Here is a 23469-nt window from a genome sequence, read left to right as displayed (position 1 = left end):
GGGTGTTGGATTTTGTCAAAGGCTTTTTTCACATCTATTGAGAGGATCATATGGGTTTTATTCTTCAGTTTGTTAATGTGGTGTATCACACTGATGGATTTGCGGATATTGAAGAACCCTTGCATCCCTGGGGTAAATCCCACTTGATCATGATGTACAATCCTTTTAATGTATTGTTGGATGCAGTTTGCTAGTATTTTGTTGAGGATTTTTACATCAATATTCGTCAGTGAAATTGACCTGTAGTTTTCTTTTTTTGTGTGGTATCTTTGTCTGGTTTTGGTATCAAGGTGATGGTGGCCTCATAGAATGAGTTTGGGAGTATCCCTTCCTCTGCGATTTTTTGAAATAGTTTCAGAAGGAGAGGTGTTAGCTCTTCTCTAAAAGTTTGATAGAATTCGCCTGTGAAGCCATCTGGTCCTGGACTTTTGTTTGTTGGAAGTTTTTTAATCAAACGATTGAAACTCTTTTAAAGCGCCAAAATAATACTGTCTCCTGAAGTTTCACAAAAACTAAGCAGGCACATTTCGTAATCCTTCCCTGAAACACAATCGCCTCGTTCTCACACTACTCCAATTGTCTTCAATAAACTTTTTATGTTATTTTACTTTAAAAAAGGCTCAGGGTAGGGGGCAGAAGGAAAACACACGGCCTTTTCGGTGGGCCAGAAGGAAGTTGCCTGAGTTTTCATTTACGGGAAAATGTGGGTTTTTAATTGAGACCTTCCACCCTGGTACTGGGAGAAAGCCAAAACTCAACCTTACATGGCCCATACGAGGATCGAACCCGCGATCTTGGCATTACTACCACCACGCTCTAACCAACTGAGCTAACCAGCTAACTCCTAAAAAAAAAATACCTCTTTTACACAAATAAATCCATTTACATTTTTCTGTGTGTCTAAACACTTATAAAGGGAATTTCTTTCCCATTCTATCAAACTGCATTTATAGACTTTGATGGACAACCTATACTATATCAATTCTTCGGATTTGGATTAGAAAATCCATGGAGAAATTTTTGTGCAGATGCTGGGTCTAGTTTATTGGTGGAGAAAGCACTGTAATAGGATTTTCAATCGTAGGTGAAGGGAGCCTCCAGTTTTTAGAAGCATGTTCCTACTAGATCACAAATTGTAAAATTCTTTTTATGATTTGCAACTTAGTGACAATATTTTCTGTTGGTATTAAAATTCATCTGTTAAGGGCTCAAGTCCCGCCAGAGTCTTCCAAGGTTTATTCCTCTGGTCTTCAAGAGCTCTTGTCCTGGGTTTTAAGAGCTAAGGCTTCTGAGTGCTCAAACATCACAGAAAAGAATCTGATACCTCTTCTACAGTCACACGTCCTCTTCACTCGTCAAAATGAACTCCATTATGACTTTTAAATATTCTTGTACATTTCAAAATGTGTGTATAAGACCCCTGATGTTCACAAAGAAAGCCATCGCTAAAGAATGATGAGCTTGTTTTAGCAGTTTGAACATGGAAAGTTTTACTGTGAGTTATGCCCTCATTCTTATTGGTGCCTTTAAAAATATCTATGTGCACACTAAATAAAGCACTAAAGTTGTTTCTGTTTTTGTTTACCTCAAGGAATTAGTGGAAGCTGTGGCAAAATTTATACGCATAGGCACAGAATTGCGTTTTGCCACAGATATCACAAAGGCCCTTTCCATGATACAGGTAAATGTATGTAGCTCCTCACCTTACAGATGGCACTATGGAGTTAAATATTTGAAGACGAGTGGTAAATGGTGCTGAGTTCAGTGTCTCACATTCACCAAAGAGGATAAAAACGATAGTGCCGAAACCCGGGATTGAACCAGGGACCTTTAGATCTTCAGTCTAACGCTCTCCCAACTGAGCTATTTCGGCCGCTCACGGAGCCACCAGTTATCAATTTCTCCCTTTAAATGGTCTTAACAACCTCTTCCATTTTGGAAAAAAATGAGAACACTTTTTGTTTTCTGAAATTGTGTTTCCCATTTCAAAAACACTCGTACCAACAAAAAAATAAGACAATGGGAAAACATCCCCAAAGTTTTCTGAGTATGATAGGAAGAACAAAAAAACACTGATGAAAGAAAACAAGTATGGTTCTCAAGGATGTGAATTGGGTAGCTTCCTGGTGGAATGGAAAGCTTCCTAGAATTCAAGACAATCCCATTTGGAATCATTTCGAGCTTGGCACTTAAATATCTTTTATATTTTCAGTTGTTTCTATTCCTTTGCCTTTATATCTTGTTGAGGTATGTTGTAAACAGTAAAATACTCAACTCCTAAGTGTTGATTTTTACAACTTTGCCTCCCTTTGTCACCATGCATGCTCCCTGTGTTCCCTCTCAATCCAGTTAGCCACTGTTCTGAATTCTTCCACTATCTCTATTGTCTTCTGTTTTTGCACATTGAATTCAGTAGAATCTGCCTTCTTATGTCTGGCTTTTCTCTCAATATTGTTCTTGAGATTTATATAAAAGCAGTTTGTTCCTATTCATTGACTTCCAATTTATGGATATATCACAATTTACTTATCCATTTTAATGTTGATGGATATTTGGTTTTCAATTTCAGGTTATCATAAAAAGCCCGGAACCTTCTCGTACATGGTTTTAGGTGAACATAGTCATTGATTCATTAGATGGATACATAAAAGGAATTGTTGGTCTATAGGCTACACATATATTTAACTTTTTTAGTTGCTGCTAAACAGTTTTCCAAAATGCATATACCAGTTTACACTACTGAAAACAATGTATGAGTCTTCTGGTTGCTTCTCAGCCTAACCAATACAGGATATTGTTATTTTAATTTTAGCTATTCGGTCCAGCATGTAGTGATAGTTCTTTGAGATTTTGATTTATATTTTTGGTGATTATGATATTTTACATCTTCTCATATGCTTTTCCCCACTTGAACAAATTGAATCGATTGTTAGTTTTTTATTTTATTTTTTATTTTTTTTATTACTCAAACGAATTTATCACATCTGTAGTTGTATAATGATCATAACAATCTGATTTCACAGGATTTCCATCCCACAGCCCAAGCACATCCCCCCACCCCCCAAACTGTCTCCTCCAGAGACCATTAAGTTTTTCAATGTCTGTGAGTCAGCATCTGTTCTGCAAAGAAGTTCCGTCTATCCTTTTTTCAGATTCCACATGTCAGTGAAAGCATTTGATGTTGGTGTCTCATTGTATGGCTGACTTCACTTAGCATGATAGTTTCTAGGTCCATCCATGTTGCTAAAAATACCAGTATTTCATTCCTTTTGATGGCTGAGAAATATTCCATTGTGTATATGTACCACATCTTCTGGATCCACTCCTCTGTCGATGGACATTTAGGTTGTTTCCATGTCTTGGCTATTGCAAATAGTGCTGCAATGAACATTGGAGTACATGTGTCTTTGCAAGTCATGGTTTTCTCTGGATAGATGCCCAGGAGTGGGATTGCTGGATCAAATGGTAGTTTTATGTTTAGTTTTCTGAGGAATCTCCATACTGCTTTCCACAGTGGTTGCACCAATTTACAATCCCACCAACAGTGTACAAGGGTTCCTTTTTCTCCACACCCTCTCCAGCACTTATTGTTTGTAGACTTTTGGATGGTGGCCATTCTGGCTGGTGTAAGGTGGTACCTCATTGTGATTTTGATTTGCATTTCTCTAATAATGAGTGATGTTGAACATCTTTTCATGTGTTTCTCGGCCATCTGTATGTCTGTTTTGGAGAACTGTCTGTTTAGCTCTTCTGCCCATTTTTTGATGGGGGATTGTTAGTTTTTTAAAAAACTGTTTTGTACTTCATTATTTATTGTGACTACAAGTCTTTTGTCAGACATATGTGTTGCAAATAACATCTCCCAATTTGTGACACATCTTTAGTTCTCCCAATTTTGTATTTTTAACTTTTTTATCTTAACGAAGTCTAATTTATCAATCTTTACTGTTAGTGTTTTTTGGGATCCTTTTACAAAAACAGGAGAGCAGTCTCGGGTCTTTACATTAACCCTTTTCTGTATGATCCCATTAAAAGTAGCTAGATACACAGAGATAAATATTTTCTATTCATCTGATTGAGATTTCCTTGATTTCAGAGGAATTTCCAAATGTTAATAACCTCACTTATAACTTGTCTACTATTCCCTATAAAATTCTAAGGCAAACAAGCTTGCAGAGACACTGAGTTTTGAATCTGAAGTGCTCTCCTAAATGCAATAGCCTAAATAAAATATCTCCTCATTTATCTGTATTTGACAGTTTGGTACCATGAGTCACATAAGCATGAAAGCCCACCTCCGACACCCATCTTTTCCATCCAGACACCAAGTCCTCTCAAGCCTGTTGTGGTCCTTTCCTTACTGACAAATTAGAGATTCCAGTGAGTCCTGTGCTCCAGACATTTGTCAATGGTAGCATGATAAGGATTTTGGTTTTTTGTTTGTTTGTTTTTGCACTCTTTTGGTTCAGTTCTGCTGCTAGCTTTTGTTCACCTTTGGTATTTTGGGTTAAAATATAAAATATGTCCTACATCCCCCATAATTACATGATTTTTATGACAATTCAGTTCATTACCTCCCCAAACGGCAGAATTTAACTGCTAGGACTCTTTTAATTAAGTCTTGATTATTCAAAGTAACAACGTCATTCCACTTTTGAAACAGCTGAGGTTATTTGTAATTATATTGCCTCCTATGTTTACCTTTTTTTTTTACTAGACTTTATTCTTCAGAGAATTTCTAGGTTTTCATTTTTTAAAATGGGCAGAAAATAGAGTTACTATATAACATCTTCCTCCAACTTCAGGGTTTCCCTATTATTAACATCGCATTAAAATGTGGGATACATTTGTTACAATGGGTGAACCAATATTAGTACATTATTACTGGCTAAAGTCCATAGCTTACATTAGGGTTTGCTCTTTGTGTTGTATGGTTCTACGGATTTTGACTAATGCAAAATGTTGTGTATCCATCATTATAGTATCATACATTATCATAGTTTCACTGCCCTAAAAATCCTCTGTTCTCCAGCTATTCATTCCTCACACAAACCACCAACCCCCGGCAACCATTAACTTTTTATACTTCTATAGCCTTTTCCAGAATGACATGTAGTTGGAATATGACAGGTACCTTATGACAGGCCCCTTATCCTAAAGGTATATAGCTTTTTTAGACTGACTTCTCTCTCTTAGCAATAGGCATATAATATTCCTCCATGTCTTTTCACGGTTTTATAGCTGACTTTTTTATAGGGCTAAATAATTTTTCGTTGTACAGATGTACTACCTTTTGTTTATTCATTTACTTAATTTGGTTGCTTCCAAATTTTGACAATTACACATAAAGCTGCTATAAACTTCTGTGTGCAGATTTTTGTGTGGACACAGGTGTTCAAAGGATTTGGGTAAATACAAAGGTGTGCAATTGTTGAATCATCTGGTAAGACTATGTTTAGCTGTGTAAGAAACTATGAAGCTATCTTCTAAAGTGGCTGTACCATTTTGCATTTCCGCCAGCAATGAATGAGTGTTTCTGTCTCCACAGCCTCAATAGCATTTATGCTGTCAGTCATTCGGGTTTTAGCCTACCACAGATATGTAGTGGTATCTCATTTTAATCTGCAAATCCTTGAAGATACATGATGTTCAACATCTTTTCATATACTTACGTCCCATCTATATTTGTTCTTTGATGAGATATCTGTTCAGATCTTTCGTCCATTTTTAAATTAGGTTATCTCCCTATCATTAAGTTTTAAGAGTTCTTTGTATATTTGGCCCTTTTATTAGATCCGTGTTTTGCAAATATTTTCTCCAGGTTCTGGTTTATCTGGTCATTCTCTTTTCAGGGGCTTTCACAAACAGAAGATTTTAAGTCTTATGTGCTCCTATTTATCAGTTTTGTTCTTTCACATATTGTACTCATGGTGTAGTATCTTAAAAAGTTATCCCCAAACCCAAGGTCACCTAGATTCTCTACAGAAGTTTTATAGCTTTATGTTTTACATTTAGTTTTGGTCCATCATCCACTTGAGTTAATTTTTGTAACATGGGGTTCTTTCTAGACTCAATTTCCCAGAAAGCCTAGAAAAAGAGGAAAAGAGAGAAGTGGTAGGAAGAATTAAATTTATTGGATATATGACAATTGATGGGCTGCACTGTCAAATGGGATCCCCTGAGCTTCCCCAAATTCTGACATTTTTTTGCAAGTTTGAGGTATTTTCCCAAATACCTTTTGGTTTGATAATTCACTAGAAGGATTCAAGAACTCACCAAAGGCTATTTATTATGCTCACTGGTTATGACTTATTATGGGAAAAAGATACAAATGAAAATAAGCCAAAGGAAAAGACATGTAGCATAGGTTCTAGCAGATTATAAGCCCTTCATTGTCCTTGGGATGAGTTATCTTACTGGTATTGATGTGTGACAATATACACAGACTACTGCCAGCTCAGGAATTTCACCCAAGCTTCCTTGTCCAAAAATTTTATTGGGCCTTCATTACACAGGTGTGAGTGATTCATGCTTAAACTCGCTCACTAGGCTGACTGATACTGAGCGACCCAAAGTTACATGGTTGGTCTTTCTGACATGGCTACAGTGTGGCCAACCCTTTCTCAAAAAACACACTACTATTAGATATGATATAGATTATCTCCCAAAAGCTGAGAGCAAAAGCCAGCCCTCTCTTTAGGCATTGCCAAATTTTTCACTACTCAGGAAGAGATGGGCTCCACCCCAGACACTCATCTAGAATGGCATCTAGAAATGAGAATGTAAATAATTCTGTTTTCCCAGGAAACTAATAACCTAGTTGAATAGCCTGTACTGAGGGGAGCTGGTTGGCTGGGGAGAGGAATAGGGGGGACCTTTATACATAAAAGAATTCTGAACCACATGAATGTATTACTTGTGTAAAAAATTTAAAGATTAACAAAATTGTTATGTGAAATATCATTTGGGCATGACCAAAAGATACAAAATAGGCCATATATATGTTATAGATAAAATCCCTTGGAGAACCTTTTAAGAATGTAGATCAGGAGGGGGAGGGAGTGGGAGGGATGGGAGCTTGGGCTTATCAGACACAACTTAGAATAGATTTACAAAGAGATCCTGCTGAATAGCATTGAGAACTTTGTCTAGATACTCATGTTGCAACAGAACAAAGGGTGGGGAAAAAAACATAATTGTAATCTATACATGTAAGGATAACTTGATCCCCTTGCAGTACAGTGGGAAAATAAAAAATAAAAAATTTAAAAATTTAAAAAAAGTTTCCACTTATAACTCAAAAAAAAAAAAGAATGTAGATCATTTCAGCTTGCATCAGAAATAGTAATAGAAACTGGGAAGAAATAAATTAAAGAAACTCAAAATGTCAAAATGGTGAGAAAAGGTTCTTGTTCTATTCTTTAAAGTGTTATCATTCCATAAATAGTCTAAAAACGTATTGGAGTATTCTCATATTGTTGGGGAGATGCTGAGATTGTCGGTGTTGGAAAATAAGACACATGAACACAGGGAGATCTCGTCAAGGCTCTTTACTTCTGCAGAAGGGGGCGGGTACTCAAAAAGCACATGCAAAGAAGAAAAGACCCTCCCTATTTATCCCAAGCATGTGATGTACCTGTCCCCTTCCCATTGGTCAGGTCAGGGTGCACATTCTTCTCGGTTGGCTAATTTGAAACAAATTGTTCCTGGGAGAAGAGGGAAAGAGGAAGGGGGTTCTCGGGAAGGCATTTCAGCCAAAACCAGAGCAAAATGGAGAAACCAAGATTTCCTTTGATAGAAAAGACATTATGTTACTTTCCACAATATGAAGAGAAAAAATTTTCAGAAGAATATTTTGCCCTTTTTGGTAATGTAACTGAGCAGGGCCTTGTGGGCTCCTGGGCACAAAAGCCTTTCCATGTCCCCCATTTCTTGCTTTTAGGAAATAGGCCTCATTCAGCCTCTGTGGCCTTCCCTGTGCTCCAAGGGGGCAGGTTCAGACTGTTGCTGATCAAGGAAGGAAGGGGATGCAGAGACAGGGGAGGAACAGTCAAGCAACAATAGCACAGCCTTGATGCAGAGTCCTGGTTCCCTCTCAAGGGATACACATAATGCTGGAGGCATCTTATACACCTAAGAGAAAAGTCTTATTCCTTATACTTCTTTTAGAAATAAAGACTTTAAAATTGAACACCTTAGAGTCCTACCTTGCCCTTCTCCCTGGCTTAACTGAACCCTAAACACAATCACCAATAAGCTAAAGATTAGGCACCCTGAGCATAGTTGCCTGTGGGTTAAAGATTATTAGCACATGAAGTTTTTCAGGAACTTCCCTAGTTTGTTCTAATCTCTGACTCATATGCCCTTTTCACAAGTACTGTTATTCCAGGCACTAACTCAGAAGACCCCTATCGAGAACATGCTGAGATCTCCTGAGTTCAGATTTGATGACTAAGATTCCCCTAAAAAAAGAAGAATGCATGTTTGCCCTGATCCTGATTCCTACCTGAAAACCAGTTTTTCTCCTTTTTACTGTAAAACTCCCTGCAATTCTTCCCAATGGAGGCCACAGACTTAAAGGCATTAGTCTGCTGTGGCCTCCTTTGCCTGGCAAAGCAATAAATGCTATCTTTTTCTCCTTCACTCCTTCACCCCAAACTCTATCTCCATGTTTCTATTTTGCAACAGTAATAGTATGAGATCACACAATAGTTATCACCCTACAAAGGGACTAAAAAAAAATTCATTTAAGATTTTAATTCTTAACAAAACATATATTAGTCATTTATTTGGCAGAAGCTTATATCGACTCTAAAAAAACTTTGAGTTACAGTATTTAAAATATCCAATATTTTCACCTAGAACAACCAAGAAGAAACATTTTTTTTCCCTCCTCATTTTTCCCATCCAAACCACCTTATTTTTTCCTTCTTCTATCATCCTCAAACTTCTGACTTTATTCCACTGTCCTGTTTTGAGACTCAATTGATATCTCTAAGCCTTTACTAAGTGACTCAGACTGGACTATTAAATGAAATCTTTTAAAAAGACAGGAGTCCTGGTAATTGTCCTTGATAAGCAAACGAGTAGGAAGATAGTTATATGTCTAAATACATCTTTTTTTACATTGACATAAATGCAAATTTTGTGTTACAAATTATCTATTAGTAAGAAGAAAGACATTATCAGATTCTTTTTCTAGGCCATGAAGAATGAGTAGGAATCTGTTATACCGGAGACAAGAGGAAGAAGAGCATTCGCTGTGGAGAAAAGAGCTTAAGAGGTCTTTTTTATTATTATTATTATTTGCATTGGCAAATCTCTTCTGGCCTGGGATCTTTACATTCCTTTAGGGAAAGAAACTACAAGACAAAAGCAAACCTCTCTTGCTAATGTTGTTCATTTCCCAGAGCCTAAGTTTAACCTTTATTTTGCCAAAATAAATAAATTAAATCAACAAAATAAACTCTCACCTTAAGGAACGAGAATGGGGGAAGACAGGAAGCAGAGACCTCCAGGATACCACAGGTGGGAAAGTATACCAAGAGTTACAATCTATTCAGAGCCGGCAGCTAATGAAACAGGTAGTGAGGATGCAGCCCTTGTCTCCCCAGGGAGCTTATGACCCAGTAAGTGAGAGAGTAAATTCAAGAGAAGACTGAACTAATGCATCAAGTGCCTGGCACAGCACATGTAGCTCACAGCACAGCCTCTGGTCCAAACTGTGGAGATGGAGAGCTCATCGCGCCCTGAGAACAGAGATACGATCTCCAGAAGAAGATGTCGAGGCAAATAAAGAGGAGGAGAAAACGTTCGGGGCAAAAGAGGGGCTTGACCAAGGTACAGAGGCCTTTGGGAACATGGACTGTGAGCAGTGAAATAATGAGAAATATGAAAGAGATACGATAGAATCAAGAAGACTTAGTCACAGATAGATATAGGGAGTCTGGAGAAGCCAGGAATCAAAAATGAAATCTCTGACACAGAGATGAACACAGTATTAAGCTAGGTAAAAGGAATCTAATACAAAAGACTACAAACTGTGCATATTTACATGAGATTCTACAAAATGATGCTCTACAGTGATAGAAAGCAGATCAATAGCCGCCCAGGGCAGGATGGGTTGTGGAGGGTGATGAATTGCAAAAAGAGCAGGAGGAAACTCTTTAGGGAAAAGGTACCATTTCTCTCTCTTAAATGTGGTGGGTTTTTTTATTTGTTTGCTTGCTTGCTTGCTTTTTTTTTTTTTTTTTTCAATAAAATAAGAAGCTGAGACATAAGGAAGTTCCCAGGCTCGGGGTAGAATCAGATCACTGGAGCCGCAGCTGCCAGCCTATACCACAAGTGCAGCAACTCGGGATCTGAGCAGCATCTGCAACCTTTAACCAAAGCTCAAAGCAACCCACTGAGTGAAAACAGGGATCGAACCTGCACCCTCATGGATCCTAGTCCAGTTCTGCTGAGACACAGCAGAAACTCCTTAAATGTGGTGTGCTTTACACAACAGTATGCAATTATTGTGGTAGGCAAACTAAGGGTTCCCGAGTGATGTCTACACCAAAATCTCCAGAACCTGTGAATGTTCCTCCTTACATGGCAAAAGGGTCTTTGCGGATGTGATTAAGGTAAGGGGCTTTAAAAAAGATTACCCCAGATTAGCCAAGTGGGCTCACTATAATCACAGAGTCCTTGAAAAATGGTAGAGAGAGGCATAAGAAGATGACAGTCGGAGATGTGACAACAGATGCAGAAACCAGAATGAAGCAATTGCTAACTTTGAACATGAATGGCACCCACGGCCAAGGAATGTGGGAAAACGCTAGAAGCTAGAGAAAGAATTCTCTCCTAGAATTTCCAGAAGGAACACAGTCCTTCCAATAGCTTGATTTTAGTCCAATGAGAGCCGTTTTGGACTGCTAACCTACAGAACAGCAAGACCATGATTTTGTGTTATTTTAAGCCACCAAGTTTGTGCTAATTGATTAGAGCAGCAGTAGGAAATTAATACAATTATCAAACTTCATCAAACTGTGCACTTAAAATGGCTGACATTACAGAAACGTTTTACTAAAAAGGAAACGTTAGAGAATTGCATTACTGCTTTCTCTTTTTAACAACGGTACAGGAGCAGGTGTGATCAGAGTCAAGATGTGGAAACTAGGGACAACCCCATTCCTTGACAGGTCAGGGATTCCTACAGGACACAGAAATAACTTCTGGAGACATTTTTTGTGCCTCTGGCAATGTTACGTTCACATTGTTTCCTCAAACGTCATTTGGTCACTGTCTTAACTAGTACTACATAATACCATGTCAGGTATTAGCTTTTAAAAATTATTGGAGGAATTCCTGTTGTGGTGCAGTGGTTAACAAATCTGACTAGGAGCCATGAGGTTGCAGGTTCAATATCTGATCTTGCTCAGTGGGTTAAGGATCTGACGTGGCCGTGAGCTGTGTTGCAGGTCGCAGACGCAGCTTGGATCCCACATTGCTGTGGCTCTGGTGTAGACCGGTGGCTGCAGCTCTGATTAGACCCCTAGCCTGGGAACCTCCATATGCCGAGGGAGAGGCCCTAGAAAAGGTAAAAAGACAAAATAAATAAATAAATAAAAATTATTGAAAAGGCTTTTCTCTTGAAAAAATACGCTGGGGTGTACTCTTTTCCCTGTTCTTCTCTAACTATGCTTCTGGGGCCATTGCCATATAGTTAGGCTTTTGCATTTGTTCTTACCTCTCTCTGGACCTGTTTTCCACCATATATCTCTAAGACTTTCTCCTTCATTTCCTTCAGGTTTCTGCTTAAATGTCACTTGCTTAGAGAGGCCTTCTATAATAACCCTAGAGGATATAGCACTCCCGGCATATCCCCTGGTATCCCCGATCCTGTTTATCCTTTGTTTTTCTCCATAAAACTTATCATCACTTTATATATTTACATTTAATTGTTCATTTTTTATTTCTCCCTACTAGAACTTAGGTTCCAGAGAGCAGAGGCTTGCTCTTTTTATTTTACCATGGTAACCTGAGTACCTAAAGTGGACCTGGCAAAAATTAGACATCACCTGTTTGTTGAATGACTCTTTCTGGGATAAAGAGCACAGGCAAAGGAGTGGATTTGAGGTTGATAATTTTCCCACGTGTGTTAATGTTACAGACCTACAGGAATTTCCAGTCGGAAATGTCCAGTAGTCAGTAGGATGCATCGCTCTGGATTCAAATGAAAGGCCCGAGTGGGAAAGAAATCTTACAAGCATCAGTATTTAGAGAGATATTGTAATCAAGGGAATGAATATAACACAAAGAATGCGTGTTTGCCATTAGATGAGAGAAAAGCTTGGATGGAATTGCGGGAAATATCCATATTTAAGGGACAGAAGAGAAGGAGGGCCCTGTGAGACAGAATGAAATACAGGGGAGACTGGATAAAAGCAGAGTAACCTTCAGTCATTTGTTTCAGAACAACGTCAGGATGAATGCCGTTTTTCGAAACTAGGCCGTTTTTTTTCTGATGAAATTAGGAAGAAACACACACACAGCCACCCATGTTTCACTGCTAGTGTAATTATTTCCTGTTCCCCAGTCTAGATTATGTAAAGTAGGCGGTAAAGCGCCACTCTAAGTACATTTATATTTCACAGGTGGAGTTCAGTAATCTCACTGCAAACCTTGTGGAAGTCAAAGCTGAGATGCCTGGGAGCAGCTTCCGCACATCCGTGACCCCTGTGACAGCTTCATGGAACCGCAGAGCACAAGCTCCAGGTTTTCCTCTTGCTTGCTCAGTCCCCAAAGGTCTGAGGAATGGTTTTATAAAGGGAGAGAGGAAAGGGTGGGGGAGGCTCATTTTTAGCTGTGCAGGTTTCGAATTTGCTTGAATAAGCCCAGTGTGTTTCGTTTTGGCTTGTGATTTCTTCCTATGTTAGAAAACGACCAAATATCCTCCCTAAACAAGGGAACGTCTGCGTTCTCACCGTAGAAAACGTAAGCTCCTTATATCTTGTTCTTTGCGGGGGCGGGGGGGGGGGAGGCGGAGCAGGAGAATGAAAACAGACTGAAACCGTAAAGGGAAGAAAACATGCTCCAGGTGAGGCTCGAACTCACAACCTCGGCATCACCCGCACATATACTGCTGTATAAGTACCGCGCGCTAACCGATTGCGCCACTGGAGCATGCTTTCCTTGCGGTCTCGGTGCGCACTCTACAGAGCCACGAGCGGCGGGCGCGCGCGATCCCCGCGACACGCGGGAGCGAGAACGCGCGGGCCTGCTCTAGACACCCCCCCTTCCCTTACTCACCTTAGCAGCGGCTAGCCTGGCGAATAAAACACGCGTTGATAGAGACGCTTCCATCTATCCCGGAGGCATGTGTGCGATCTTTCTTCTACTCAACCGGAAATCAGCATTTCCCAGGGATCCAGGGATGCTCCTTTCAGAAGCCCCGAAAGAAGGCTGAGGAGAGAGGGCGAGCGGATCCCGGCGCCTCCTCGCCTTGACTCCAAGAAAAGAACCGTTTCCGTGGAAGACACGACACGGGCTATCTGGGCGAGGTACGACATCACCGAGCACCGCCTGGCTGGTCGGTGATGCATCCGACTAGATCGAGGACGCCGAGAAGCAGAAACAGCCCAGCCCTAGCTTGGCCGCTTCTCCCAGCACCCGCTGCGCTCCGGGCGGTTCTACCCACCTCGCTATCCCGCACCTCCAGGCTGCGCACCCTGGTTCCGCCAAATCCTCCCCGCGCCTGCCTGAAAACCGTATTCGAAGTCATAGCAGCTCTTTCGGAAAAACAGCAAAAGGAATCACTCCTTTGTGCCGCGAGTTACATCAAGGCGGTGTCCATCACCCCCACTGCCACCCTTCTCCACCTGGTTTGACCTTTAGAGGTTTATTGCAGATGGTTTTCCTCTGAGACAAAATGCCCACCTAGTATCCTCATTTCCTGCCACGTTTCGTTTGTTTGTTTGCTTGCTTGTTTTTGGCGTGGGGAAATCGCAGCTGTCACATATACACCAGATATGAAGCTTTTGGGCTTTTCGGAATAATACCTGTCAGTGAGAAGGAGAGTTGTGTAAAGAACAGAATAATCTGACCACATAGTACCTAACAAACAGGACTGAGAGTAATAGACCAGTGACCAAGTTTCTCCATACAGACACATGAAGGGGTATGTGTGGAGAACTGTTTCCACATCTCTGTGTCTACTACATTGCTGTATAGGGATTATTGCATGTGCTTTAAATACACCTTAAAGTGAGAAGCAGTGAGAAGACACAGGCTCTATAGTAATGACCATCTCACCACATCATCTCTTCCTACATTGGCACCACACCTTCCTAGAGAGGGATGGAGCTCTCCCTGTACAGCTAGAGGTTATTCAATTTAAATAACAATAGCATTGCAGCACTATTCGCAATAGCCAAGACATGGAAACAACCTAAATGCCCATCGACAAATGAATGGGTTAGGAAGATGTGATACCTATATATATAATGGAATACTACTCAGCCATAAAAAGGACAAAATAACGCCATTTGCAGCAACATGGGTGGAACTAGAGACTCTCATACTGAGTGAAGAAAGTCAGAAAGAGAAAGACACCATATGATACCACTTATATGTGGAGTCTAAAATATGACACAAATGATCTGGAATGATCATGGACATGTAGGACAGACTAGTGTTTGCTGGGAGGGAAGGGGAGGCAGTGAGATGCATTGGGAATCTGAGCTTAGTAGATAAAAAGTCTTGCATTTGGAGTGGAGAGATCCTGCTGTATAGCACAGGGAACTATATATCTAATCTCTTGTGATGGAACGTTATGAAGGATAATGTGAGAAAAAGAATGTATGTATATATACGTATATTACTGGGTCACTTTGTTATACAACAGAAATTGACAGCGCATTGTGAGTCAATCATAATAAAAAATTAAAATAAATAAATAAATAACAATAGCAGCCACACATTGGATGGAGCTTATCATGGGCCTGACACTGTTCTAAGACATTTATTTAAACTTCAAAATAGCACTCATGGAGCTATGTTCCAAGTCTGGATGTAGATAAGAAGAACCAGTATCTAGGGAATTATTGTTCTTAAAGAGATGAAATTTTCTGAGACTCATAGCATGCCACTGGTTATTAAACCAGCTTTCACAACATAGGCATTATAAGCATAAAATAATGCTCACGGAGAAAAATGTAAATAGAAAACTAAGTGTTTTGAATTGTTAATATAAAAAAAAAACGAAAACAAAAACTTCTGATCTCTGCCTACTCTTCCATGGAAAGCTGGCCTGTATGGACTATAACATGGACTCCTCTGCCCTGTGACTTCAACTTGAATTTAATTTGTGGGAGCACTAGCAGGAAACCAGAATGAGAGAGGGCAGAGAGGTTGGAGTATTCATTTCTCTGAATCACTTTCTCTGAATCATTTGGTCTAGTTCATCAAGGTAGACTTTTCCTCCAAGTTCCAGTAATGGCTCCTTTTCTCTCTCTTTCAGTACTAAGGGTGGTACCATCCTGATGTCAGCAGCCCTCTTCTTTGCCCTCCCCTAACCTGCCCACACCTGTATTAAAGAGTCTCCTTATGAAATCCTCCTAAACTTATCCCAATGTGAACATGCTGTCTTTTCTTTCCTGAGATACTGATTGATAGAAATGTGATACAATTGATAACATTGTTATGAATGACATGAAGTAATTTTGAGGATAGTACATAAAGTTATGTTTTGAATATGGGAGCGAAATAATTGAAATAAACATATTTGTGTAATTGAGGATGTTCAGAACATGCTACCCCAAATTATGGCATCTTGGCATATTAAATATTTTAAGCAGAAAGAGTTTGAGAAAATGGTAGAAGGAAGAGGGTCACTCTGACCCTCCCCCTGTCCTTCTCTTCTGAAGCAGGTCATAAAACCCTCATGTGACAAGTAACCAGAGGAAAGAAGCACTCTACCTCCAAAGATAAGGGGACTCTGAGAAGAATCCAAACAAACATTTCCCCCAGGTTACCACACTTACCTCATATCCTTTGAGCCATCATATTTCTCCATGACTGGCCACTTTTCATCAAACCTAGCATTAAAATACTCATAACAAAATAATCCCAGTTCCTTTCTCCTGACTTTGCATTGTTTCTGTCATTCATTTCATATATATGTAAACATACCTAAGCAAATTCATATACACACCTGTGATATATAAATGAGCATACATGATCAAATACTTTGTTGATGCTAATATTTTGAACTGCTGTATGTTAGATCAAATAAAAATAAGCAAAATACAAGTTTTTATTTTACCTTCACTTATTTCTTCTTCAAGGCTCTTTATTTTTCTATGTAGACCTGAGTTTCTGACCTATGTGTATTTTCCCTCTTTCTTAAGAAGTTCTTTTAGATTTTTCTCTTTTTTTTGGCAAGACTGCTAGCAACACATTCCCTAAATTTTGGATTTTGGTTGGTCTTAGAAAGTCTTTATTCCTTGGTTTTGAAGGAGAATTTTGCAGGGTACAGATTCTGGGTTGGTGGGGTTTTTTCTCTCAACATTGTAACTATTTCACTTGATTCTGTCTTTGATTTTGTCGTTTCTAAGGAGAGATCTGATGTAATTCTTATCTCTGTTCCTCTAGAAGTAAGGTGTTTTCCCCTCTGGCTTCTTTCAGGATTTTATCCTTGATTTTCTGTGATTTGAAAATGATATACCTAGTTGTGGTTTTCTTGACACATATTCTGCCTGGTGTTCTCTGAGCTTTCTTAACTTGTGGTTTGGTGTCTGACATTAATTTTAGGGAATTTCTCAGTATTCATTGTTTCAAGTATTTCTTTTATTCCTTTCTCTCTTCTTCTGGTATTGCCATTACTTATACATTACACCTTTTCTAGTTCTCCTACCATCCTTGGATACTCTGCTTTTTTTGCTTTGTTTTGTTTTGTTTTTTGTTTTTATTCTCTTTGCTTTTTCAGTTTTGAGGGAGAGCTGTTGGATTTCATTTAAAACTCTGTTCAGTTTTTTAATTGTTGTTAAGACAGAATGGTGATTTCCCAGCTCTTTACCTGAGAAATTAGAAACTGTGTGTTGCCTTTTAAAAATTACTGAACATGATGCCATATAATTAACAGCTTTTTACAAATGTGTGCCAAAATCATAGTCCCTGAAGTTCAGTGGATAAACTGCAAATATTATCGACATTAACACTGTATATTTATTACAAAGATGATTTTAGTTTTCCATATTATATTCTTTTAGCATCTGGCTAAATAATTTCCTGATAACATCATCTGTATATAGAGCACGTGCAGGCTTGGAAAGGTAGCCTTTACTTAATTAGTTTTTATAAAATATATTCTCTACATATATGTGAATGCCAACTTGCTTATAGTAATATAGCTCTCAACAAGACTTGGTTTCTACTATCAAAAAGTGTCATTTTAGAAGAAAAAGAGAAAAAATATATCAGTAATTTACTAGATATTACTCAATATATGCTATAATAAAGGTGTACAAATGGTGCTATGAAAAATCACTTCTCGCTTAGATTGAAAGTAAAAATCATCATCACCATAATAATAGAATTTCAGTCTTGGCTCAGCGGTTAATGAATCTGACTAGGATCCATAAGGACTCAGGCTCGATCCCTGTCCTTGCTCAGTGGGTTGAGGGTCTGCATTGCAGTGATCTGTAGTTTAGATTGCAGACGTGGCTGGAACCTGCATTCTGTGGCTGTGGTGTCGGCCAGCAGCTACAGCTCTGATTCAACCCCGAGCCTGGAATCTCCATATCCCACGGGTGCAGCACTAAAAAGCGTGCACACACACACACACACACACAAAAGAAAAAAAAAAGAAAGAAAGTAAAGTGATACCTTTGCTGAATTCTGAAGGATGAGTAGGACTTAGAAGAAGAAATGGAGACACATTTGGAGAAGAGAGTATGATATCCATGAAGCTGTGAAAGCGTAAAGAACCCCAAAGACCAAGGAAAACCTAGAATCCTCAGTTGCAAGCAAATAGAAAGCTGCTCTGGCTGATTTTAATAAAAATGATTTACCTGTGCCTGTCCTGCATCTTTAGCAATTTACAATAAAATTTTCAAACATTCAAGAATCCAAAGTATTTTTTTGTGGAAATGTATCTGTGGCTTATGGGCATCTCTATATTATTAGTTATTTAATCCAAATGTGGTGTATGGAAATTCCATCATCTTAATCTTTGATGCAAATTCTTGATTTTTTAGCATTTATGTTAGCTATTCATAGGTGATCAAGGGCTTGTTTTTGCAGGCAGTAGCTAATTCCAATAATGAAATAGTAAGTTGAGACCAGGAAGATTAGCTGCTTCACATTTAGTTAGAATCTTTATCAGAGATGTGTTTGCTCTTCTCTATTAGTTGACCTTGGTTCCTTGGCCTTCAGGTAATTTTTATACTTCTTAAGGTGTTTGCAAACTCACCACACTCTAGTTATGGTCTTTAGCTTGGCTTAAGTCAACAAACCCTTACTGAGCACACACTAGGGTCCATACTCCACAAAGCTCTGAGACAATTTCAAAAAAGATATGACTCCTGTCTTCAAAGGAGCTTGGAGTTCAGTAGTTAAGTATGATAAAATAATTATGATATTTCTCTGGGCCTATGGCACCTAAGTTACTCAGAACTCTAGATTGCAATTGATTGAATCTCAATAGAAATTAGTTGGTTTATGTTGGTATTGATTGTTTCATCGGTGTCACTTCAAGTCAGGTTTTCTGCATCTGAATTTCAAGTTTCGCCAAGAACTCAGCTGGTACAGTAGCTTTATTCCAGATGTGGAATAAACTTTCCATACTCAAGAAGGTCCACTTTTATTTCTGTATTTCGGTAACAAGGAAACACTCCCCCGTAAAAATCAAGATGGAAAACAAGCAGCCTCCCAAGGCCCCAGTGAGATTCGAACTCACGACCCCTGGTTTACGAGACCAGTGCTCTAACCCCTGAGCTACGGAGCCTCGGCTGGTGAGCTTTTAACTCCTTGTCTTAAAGTAGATTTTATGTTGCAGTCTGGGTTTTTGTTTTGTTGTGATGGATTTCTAGAAAATTTGAGACTCCATTTTCATCCTCTTTCCAATTTTCTGAGCTGTAGTCAAACAAATTTCCACTCTGATAGTTTTAACATCCTGTTCGATTGACTTTTATCAAAGAAGTACAGGACCCCTAATTGACCCCTGAGAGTTTTGTTTGAATCCAGAACAGCCGAGGGTCAGAGAGTAGGGAACAAGTAGCTTGCCCATTTGCCAAGATGCGGTGTTTGGGGTGAAGACTAGGGGCCACTTTAGTACAGCCATGCCTTCTGCTTTGTAGTACCTTGCACACCAATTGAAGCCCCAATATTCCGGCCCTCAATTCTTGGAGCTTTGGAGGAAATCAAGAGAGATCTGTCTCAAATTCCCCGATATCAGATATCAGAAGAGAGATTAAGAGATGAGGATAAAGATGAGGCCAGCAGGAAGGAAGACGTGAAGGGGTGTCTTGGGATCAGAAGCCAAAGAGGCTTCGCCTGTTGTAGCCTTGTCTTTAAGGCTGAGGTGTCTCTGGGATCTGAGGGCGTAAAGAAAGCGCCATGTTTCTCTTCTCTGCTGGGCGTCGTTGAAATCCAAATAGAAAAGTTCTGTCCAAAGGAGCTGTGGCAAAGATACCAGAAAATTGTTCATTTCCACCTGGGAAAAGGGGCTGTGGGAGTCACCCAAAAAAGTTGTTTTAAGAACTCAGTTCAGACAAGCAACAACCATAACGTAAGGAGACATGGTGAAGAAGAAAACTCAACCACAAAGTCCTAGGTCTTCTGTCACAAGTTAGAGTCCCTGTGCATCTGAAACAAAGCAAGGATTATTTTCCTGCCCACTTTCAGGAGCTCATAAAGATAGAGCTCTTAATTACAAACAAAACAAACAAACAAACAAAACGGCTAGACTACTGACAAATGCAAGTAACTTATTAAATCAATTCAGAAAAGCAAGACTCTATAGAGAGCAAGCCAGCCAGATCTCTAAAAGATCCCATGGGGTAAAACAGTCACATATGCCACATCCCACTCACCAAAGTCATACAGAGGCAAAACAATGCCCTTGTGACCTGGGGTGTCGTATGTGTAGGTAACAGGAAAACACAACAAAAACAAGAAATGGACATATTAGTGAAGTTGACAGTGAAGGGAGTGAAAGAAATGTGAGGTCAATTTTATCGCTGTCATTCATCATCTGTTTCCTAAACTTCTTGGAGCTAAAGGTCTGCCTCCCACCTTCTGGAGGGGCCAGTTTGTTCAGCTCTCCCAAATCCTGAACTTGTCTGTGCAGAAGGACCTACCTCCTGTGCCTTCCCCAACAAGGTCCAGATCTAAGCTAGGGGTGGGATGATGGGCAGAGGGATCTTCCTTCTGTGCTTTATCTCAGCTGTGGGTGAGGGCGCACTTTCTAAGCTGTTCCATCAGCCTGGAGGTAGTGACTGCCCCTTATGTCCACTATTCCTATACTCTTTAGCATTCTCTCTACTTTTTACTAGACAGTTCCTTGTTTTCCCAATACCTTTTGTAGTTAATAATTCTCTTTATTAAACTTTCCCAGTTCATTGCAAGGACTTTCTGAGAAGGTAATGTAGAGTGTGACAGCTATAGTTAACAATCCTGTATTGTATATGTTAAAGTTGATAAGAAGTGGAACTTAAAAGTTCTCATCACAGGAAAAAAGTTATAGCTATGTGAAGTGGTAATCTTACCATGATAATTTATTTTGCAGTGTATACATATATCAAATCACTATGTTGTACACCTTAAATTTATACAATATTATATGTCAAATATATCTCAAGAAAACTGGAAAAACAATAAATAAACAATGTCCCCTGTCAAATTACTGGTTTCTCTCTCCGGACTGAACAAAGGCTGATCCATACCTAACTATTGCTGCATAACAAGTCATACTAAATCTTAATGGCTTAATTTAATACCTATTATTTATTCTTTCTCTGAGATTTGTTAGTTCTCACAGAGTTTGGGCACAGTATAATGGGGACAGCTTGTCTTTGCTCCACGATTTCTGAAAACTCAACTGGAAGAATATAAAACGGGGGGCAGGAAATCTCCTGTCACTCAAATGTCCAGTAGTTGCTTGTGGCTGTGGGCTGGAGGCCTTAGTTGTCCTTCATGTGGTCTCTCCCTGTGGTCTAGTTTGGGTTTCCTCATAGTGTGGTAGCTGGGTTCTGGAGACAAAGGTTTTGAGAGAAAGCTGTTGGAAACTTCTATCACCTTTTATGGACTAGCATTGAAATTCATGTAGCATCCCTTCTAGGCCTATTCAGATTCAAGGGGAGAGAACAAAGGACTCCCACCTCTGGAAGGAAATGTGTCAAAACTGCATTAACAGAAAAATACAGGGCATGAGATATATCAGTATAGCTATCTTTGGAAAATAAATGTGCAACAAGTTTTTTTAAATGGCTGAACTCTAGCCACTTAGAAGCCTCTGTTAAACAACGTTCCCTGGACTTGAAAGAAAAATTAAATAATAAATTAAAATAAAGTGAGGAAACATACTACCCAACAGTTCATGAAATACTGACTGTGCTGGGCCCTGCAAGAATGAATCCATTAAAAAAAATTGAATTAGGGAATATTTCAGTTGCAATAACTCGTTTACATTACATTTTGATAATATCCATTTTCAAGTATCCCAAATATCTTAAATCTGTACTCAGAGGTTTTCATTTCTACTAAAAATATATAAATAGACTTTAAGGATGTACAGGAATATCCCTATGCTTCAAGGTATAGGAAACATTAGTGCAAATATTCGACATATGTATATGTTAAAATATACACTGTCAATTTTGCATACTGTTTTAATTGAACTGTTAGTGTAGAGAAAACATAGACACAATAAAAAGGGTAAAATCTACAAACAATAAACTAATTTTTAAGAGTTATTTCTCCTTTAATTTTAGGGTAACAGATGAGGAAATTACAAATTTAAAAGTGATAGCTCCCAAATTTAAGTGTCCTATAGATTTAGACCTTTACAGTCTAATTATAGTAACTTGGTGATACTCCAAGTTATTGGAATTTTAAAATTCTTCTTTTCTTTAATCCTAAAATAATCACTGAGGCAAAGATATTTTTCTCTCTTTTTTTTCTTTTTCTCCCCCCTCCCTTTGGCTACTTCATTTTCAGTCATTTAAACCTATGTCTCAGTCATAAAGGGTAAATATTATGTTTCAGAATAGCTACAGCTACCCAAGATGGGTAATATTTTCTAAAAAGCCTCTGTGAGCTCTGGAGAGAGGAAAGGCAGGATTCATACTGTAGAACCCAAGCTTCCCTGCAGGACACAAGACGGTGATGGGCACTGAACTGTGTAGCGAAATCAACGATCTAAGTACGGCTTCGGGCGATAAAATCACAGCAGAGAGGGGTAAAGAGCAAGCGGAGTGACCCTCTCCTGTCCAGAGCAGTGGATTTGGCCATTAGTTCACTGAAAGTTTCCACCGATCCTGGGGCAGCATCGAATTGGACCTGCTGGATGAGGATCTGAGTTTCGTGGGGTGCAGGTAACAGGTAGGAAGGAGTCAGGAGTAGGTCGAGATTTGTGCAAGGTGCGAGGCCTTGGTCTGGCTCGCCAGGGGAGAGCAGGGGCCAGAGGAAGGGTCGCAGGAACCCTGGCTCTCCCACTCCTGGGCAGAAAGAATTATTCAGGTCCGCTCCGCACTGACGCTCGTACTCTCCAGCCTTTGTGTTTCTCAGTCTCTGAACTCAGAACTCCGGCCTAGTTTGACAGATAATCAGAATCTGGGACGCAGCTAGGAGCTAATCTCTCAGAATCTGCAGTTTAACATTTCCCAAGGTGGAGCTCCGGGTGTCAGGATGGCCGAGTGGTCTAAGGCGCCAGACTCAAGCGGCAGCTTCCCACCTTGGGCGTTCTGGTCTCCGAATGGAGGCGTGGGTTCGAATCCCACTTCTGACACATTGCGTTTTGCTCGTTCAGATCAAGTTTTTTCCAGTTGAGAGAATCCTTGGATGTTTTTAGAGCCATGTGGAGAAAATCTCCAGCTCGGCCATCTGAGATCCACACCTCCCAGAAAAAAAGTAAAATAACCTGGAATCTTTTCCTTAGTTGTGGATCAACTGACTGGTCATCTACAATTGGATCTCGGGTTTTTACTGCGGGGAGAGTTATTGAAATCTTCACTGCCTTTCTGCTCAAGGAAAAGTATCTGTTATAAAGTTTTAACGCATTTACTGTTGCCCGGTAGGTAGTTCAGCTGGTTAAAGAGCCTGCATTGCCACTGCTGTGCAAGTGTCCCATCCCTCATATGGGAACTTTTGCGTGCCATAGGCGAAGCCAAAAGGAACAAAAAAAAAAAAAGTTATTTTTGTTCTTTTGTCACTTTCCCATATCATCTCTAAACTCCAAGTGGGAAAGTTCCTCGAGATTATGAAACT

At 39.5% G+C, this 23469-nt stretch overlaps 4 non-coding genes across 4 annotated transcripts; 1 reads left to right on the top strand and 3 right to left on the bottom strand.

The window, feature by feature from the left end:
• Positions 1-1800: 1800 nt before the first annotated feature.
• On the bottom strand, positions 1801-1873 carry TRNAF-GAA (transfer RNA phenylalanine (anticodon GAA)). The gene has a single exon. It is a non-coding gene; the product is annotated as a tRNA-Phe (tRNA).
• Positions 1874-13073: 11200 nt separating this feature from the next.
• TRNAI-UAU (transfer RNA isoleucine (anticodon UAU)) lies at positions 13074-13167 on the bottom strand. The gene is made up of 2 exons: positions 13130-13167; positions 13074-13109 (listed from the first exon to the last, which is right to left on the bottom strand). It is a non-coding gene; the product is annotated as a tRNA-Ile (tRNA).
• A 5748-nt stretch (positions 13168-18915) lies between these two features.
• Positions 18916-18988, bottom strand: TRNAT-CGU (transfer RNA threonine (anticodon CGU)). Its single transcript has one exon. It is a non-coding gene; the product is annotated as a tRNA-Thr (tRNA).
• Positions 18989-22884: 3896 nt separating this feature from the next.
• TRNAL-CAA (transfer RNA leucine (anticodon CAA)) lies at positions 22885-22990 on the top strand. The gene is made up of 2 exons: positions 22885-22922; positions 22945-22990. It is a non-coding gene; the product is annotated as a tRNA-Leu (tRNA).
• Positions 22991-23469: the final 479 nt, after the last annotated feature.

The sequence above is a fragment of the Phacochoerus africanus genome, chromosome 9 (assembly GCF_016906955.1).
Source record: "Phacochoerus africanus isolate WHEZ1 chromosome 9, ROS_Pafr_v1, whole genome shotgun sequence".
Lineage (NCBI taxonomy): Eukaryota > Metazoa > Chordata > Mammalia > Artiodactyla > Suidae > Phacochoerus > Phacochoerus africanus.
The sequence above is the reverse complement of the archived record's forward strand: the minus strand, read 5'-3'. Positions and strand labels throughout refer to the sequence as shown.